Source organism: Suricata suricatta, chromosome 8 (genome assembly GCF_006229205.1).
Source record: "Suricata suricatta isolate VVHF042 chromosome 8, meerkat_22Aug2017_6uvM2_HiC, whole genome shotgun sequence".
NCBI classification, from domain to species: Eukaryota; Metazoa; Chordata; class Mammalia; order Carnivora; family Herpestidae; genus Suricata; species Suricata suricatta.
Window position 1 is genome coordinate 31,848,468 of NC_043707.1, and position 5,734 is coordinate 31,854,201.

Consider the following 5,734-nt stretch of genomic DNA (forward strand, 5'->3'; position numbering starts at 1 on the left):
AAAGGCATCAGAATGGGCAAGGAAGAAGTCAAACTTTCCCTTTTTGCAGATGACATGATACTCTACATGGAAAACCCAACAGGCTCCACCAGAAGAATTCTAGAACTGATCAGTGAATTCACTAATATTGCAGGGTACAAAATCAATGTACAGAAATCAGTTGCATTCCTATACACCAAAAATGAAGCAGCCAAAAGAGAAATCAAGAAACTCATCCCATTCACGATTGCGCAAAAAACCATAAAATACCTATGAGTAAACCTAGCCAAGGATGTAAAAGACCTATATGATGAAAACTATAGAAAACTTATGAAAGAGATTGAAGAAGAAACCAAGAAATGGAAAAAACATTCCCTGTTCATGGATCGGAAGAATAAACATTGTGAAAATGTCATTACTACCCAAAGCAATCTACACATTCAATGCAATCCCGATCAAAATTGCACCAACATTCTTCTCAAAGCTAGAACAAACTATCCTCAAATTCGTATGGAACCACAAAAGACCCCAAATAGTCAACGTTATATTGAAGAAAAAAACCAAACTGGGAGGCATCACAATCCCAGACTTTAGCCTCTACTACAAAGCTGTCATCATCAAGACAGTTTGGTATTGGCACAAAAACAGACACATAGACCATTGGAATAGAATAGAGAACCCAGAACTGGGCCCACAAATGTATGGCCAATTGATTTTTGACAAAGCAGGAAAGAGTGTCTGATGGAAAAAAGACTGCCTCTTTTGCGGGTGGTGTTGGGAGAACTGGACGGCAATATGCAGAAGAACGAAATTAGACCACTTTCTTACACCATACACAAAACTTAACTCAAAATGGGTGAAGGACCTGAATGTGAGACTGGAAACCATCAAAACGCTCGAGGAGAAAGTAGGAAAAAGCCTCCTAGACCTCAACCGCAGCAATTTCCTACTCAATACATCACCAAAGGCAAGGGAAATGAAAGCAAAAATTAACTATTGGGACTTCATCAAGTAAAAACCTTCTGCACTGCAAAGGAAACAATCAAGAAAACTAATAGGCAACCGACAGAATGGGAAAAGATAGTTGCAAATGGCATATCAGATAAAGGGCTAGTATCTTAAATCTACAAGGAACTCATCAAACTTCACACCCACAAAACAAATAACCCAGTGAAGAAATGGGCAGAAGACATGAACAGACACTTCTCCAAAGAGGACACTCAGATGGCCGATAGGCACATGAAATCATGCTCAACATCACTCATCATCAGGGAAACACAAATCAAAACCACACTGAGATACCACCTCACAGCAGTCAGAGTGGCTAAAATAAACAAATGAAGAGTCTATCGATGCTGGCGAGGGTGTGGAGAGACGGGCACCCTCCTACACTGTTGGTGGCAATGTAAACTGGTGCAGCTGCTCTGGAAAACAGTGCGGAGATTCCTCAAAAAACTATCAGTAGAACTCCCTTATGACCCAGCAATAGCACTGCTAGGGATTTACTCAGGGGATACAGAAGTGCTGATGCATGGGAGCACATGTACCCCAATGTTCATAGCAGCAATGTCAACAATAGCCAAAACATGGAAAAAGCCTAAATGCCCATCACCTGATGAGTGGATCAAGAAGATGTGGTATATATACACAATGAAGTACTACATGGCAATGAGAAAGAATGAAATATGGCCATTTGTAGGTAAGTGGATTGACCTTGAGGGTGTCATGCTAAGTGATATAAATCAGGCAGAGAAGGACAGATACCATATGTTTGCAGTCATAGATCTAACAGGAGAACCGGAGAAACCTAATGGAGGACCAGGGGAGGGGAAGAGGGAAAGAGTGTTGGGGAGAGAGAGGGATGCAAAACTTGAGAGACCATTGAATACCGAAAATGAACTGAGGGTTGAAGGGGAAGGGGAGGGGGGAAAAGAGGTGGTGGTGATGGAGGAGGGCACTTATGGGGAAGAGCACGGGGTGTTGTATGGAAACCAATTTGACAATAAATTATTTAAAAAAAAAAGACAGTAGCTGGAAACTCAGGGTCTCAGAGGGACTTGAGGCGCAGCCATTCTTCTCCCTGCATCCACTAAGGTGGAGCCTCAGAGACCAGGCCCTGACACCCAACATACTTACATCGAACCACATCCATCCACACTGGAGAGCTGGATTCTTCTTTTCATGCTATTTTTAAAAACATTTTCTAGTTTTGTCCATTACAATATTTTTAATTTTTAAGCTTTTATACTTTCCCCCCTTGTTTTCTCTTTTCTATTTTCCTATTTCCTCCTTTTCTCCCTTTTCCCCCTGGAGTCTGGGGAAGACCAACATTTAACACGGCTGTGATTATATCAACCCTTACCATGCAGATATTTTTCACTTATCTCATTCTTATCTTTATCCCCCCACAGGCTTTAGGCTCTCAGACTTTCTTTTATCTCTGGCTTTCTCCATGCCCCCAGTTTTTTTTTCCTCCTTTCCTGTCCTCTCTTTTCTTTCCTGCTCTCTTTTTTCCTTTCCCATTTGGTTTGCTTGTTTACCAGATCTCTCAGTGCTTCTGTGTGTTGTGTTCCTTGTGTGTTTGTCTGTCTGCTTTCCTTTTCAGGGCTACCTCAAAAAACAGGCCAAAGCACACATAGTGGAAAGTCTCAAATATCATTGTTTAAGGAAATATATTAATTACATGCACAACAAGAGAAACCGAGAAACACCATTAAAAGAACATCTCCTGAAATGACAGGACCTGGACAGTCAAAGAGCCTCCTTTAATAGAGCCATACTAACAGGCGCAAGTGCAGAAAGAGCTTTTAAAACTGATAAGAGACAGAAAGCTAGCCAAAATGATGAAATGAAAGAACTCTCTCTAAGGAAATTCCAGGAAGAAATCACAGCGACAGAACTGCTCAAAAGAGACACAAGCAACATAACTGAACAAGAATTTAGAATGATTATCATCAAATTAATCGCTGGACTTGAAAAAAGCATAGAAGCTGTCAGAGAAGATATTGATACAAAGACTAGGAACCTTCAAAATAGCTGTGACAAGTTAGAAAAGGCTATAAATGAGGTAAATAATATGATGGAGGCTACCAGTGTATGGATTGAAGAAGCAGAGAGGAGAATAAGGGAATTAGAAGACACAGTTATGGCAAAAGAGGACGCCGAGAAAAAGACAGACAAAAATTGATACAGACGCATGAAAGGAGAATCAGACACCTGAGTGATACAATCAAACGGAACAATATTCATATCATAGGTGTTCCTGAAGAGGAAGAAAGAGAAAAAGGTCTTGAAGGGGCGCTGGATCAAATTATACACAAAATTTTTCCCAATCTGGGGAAAGAGAAAGACATTGAAATTCAAGAGACATATCAAACTCCCCTAAGATGCAACGTAAACCTACCTTCAGCACAGCATATCATAGTGAAACTGGCAAAATTTAAAGATAAAGAGAGAATTCTGAAAGTAGCTAGGGATAAAAGGGCCTTAATATTAAAAGGGAAACCTATCAGAGTGGTTACAGACCTACCTACTGAAACTTGGCAGGCCAGAAAGGAATGGCAGGAAATCTTCAATGTGATGATCAGGAAAAATATGCAGCCAAGAATTCTTTATCCAGTGAGCCTGTCATTCAAAATGGAAGGAGAGATACAGGTTTTCCCAAATAAACAAAAGTTGAGAGACTTCATGACCACCAAACCAGCCCTACAAGAAATCCTAAGAGGGACTCTATAAGAGATATGTTGGAAGGAATATAAGACACTAGAAACATTAATACAAACATGAAACCTACAGAGAACACAGTGAATCTAAACCCACATTTTTCAATAATAACACTGAATGTCAATGGACTGAATGCTCCAGTCAAATGACACAGGGTAGCAGAATGAATAAAAAACCAAAACCCATCTATTTGCTGTCTACAAGAGACTCACCTTAGACCTAAAGACACCTCCAGATTGAAAGTAAGGGGATGGAGAAATATCTACCATGCAACTGGACACCAAAAGAAAGCAGGAGTAGCCATACTTATGTTCAACAAACTGGACTTTAAAATAAAGGCAGTAACAAAAGATGAAGAAGGACATTATATAATAATCACAGGGTCTGTACATCAAGAAGAGCTAACAATTATAAACATTTATGCACCGAATTTGGGAGCTCCTAATTACATAAAACAATCACAAACAGAGGCAATCTTATTGATAAGAATGTGATAATTGCAGGGACTTTAATACCCCACTTACAACAATGGCCAAGTCAACCAGACAAAAAAAATCACTAAAGAAACAATGGACCTGACTGGCACACTGGAACAGATGGAATTAATAGATATATTTAGAACTCTGCAACCTGAAACTATGGAATTCACTTTCTTCTTGAGTGCACATGGAACATTCTCCAAGACAGATCACACACTGGGTCATAAAACAGCCCTCCATAAATACAAAAGAATTGAGATCATACCATGCACACTTTCAGACCACAATGCTATGAAACTTGAAATCAACCACAGGAAGAAGTCTGGAAAACCTCCAAAAATGTGGAGGTTAAAAACCATCCTACTAAAGAATAATTGGGCTAATCAGGCAATTAGAGAAGAAATTTAAAAATATATGGAAACAAATGAAAATGGAAATACAACAATCCAAAATCTCTGGGAGGCAGCAAAGGCAGTCCTAAGAGGAAAGTTCATTGCAACCCAGGCCTATTTCATCAAAGTAGAAAAAGTGCAAACTCAAAACCTAACAGAGCACCTAACGAAACTAATCATGAGAAACTATTAAATACTGAAAATGAACCGAGGGCTGAAGGGGGAGAGCGTGGGGGAACTGGGTGATGGTCATGGAGGGGGGGCACTTGTAGAGAGAAGCACCGGGTGTTATATGGAAAGCATTTGACAATAAACTATTAGAAAAAAAAATAAAATATTAAAAAAACACCTGAAAAAATAGAAAAGGTAATCATATAGGCATATAATAAATATTTGTATGATTTGTAAATTGAAAATAAATAAAGTTGTCTAGAATCATTGAAAAAAAAGAACATTGTTTGGAAAGTTCATGATGAGCATATTAGTACAGGAAGGAGTAGATGAGAGTCTTGAGGAGTCTGTGTGTGGGGGGGGTGTTCTTCTGACACACAGTGTCTTCCTTCATACATGCTTCACAACTGTGAGGATGTGAGTCTTGTCACATAAAGTTCATGCCTCCATTATTCTCCCTTGCAGACCAGGCCATCTATTTTGGTTCAGGGCTGGCTGCATGATAGTCCCCAGCAGTGACAAGCCTATCACTTTTGGGATAGATTCCAACCAGCTGCACCAGGCTCTGAGGCGAATAGGGCAGGTAGCTGCTCATTTTGGGCTTAGTTATGAAATCATCATAGCTGAGTATGGGTTTTGGAGGAGGATAAAATTGTATTAGTTCCCACAGAGGCTTGGTTTCCAAGTACAATAAAAAGGCTTTGTGTTTAGCTGAGAGCATTAAGTTGTCAAGAATTATCAAATGACAGAATCTTTCCTTGATTCTGTGTACCTCTCTGCCAGGGAACATTGGACAGTACACCCCACCAAACAATACTCTTAGTAATGTCTTGGCAAGCATCTGTATTCCCTGCTAAGATGAGGCAGAGTCCTTTGTTCTGGAATTATGAGAAAGCTTCTGTGCAGGCAGCAAAGGACATTGGAACAGATTTAACCAGTTTGCTGTTGCAGACATTGGTCTATTTCCCTTTGGGACTCTTATCAGGGAAG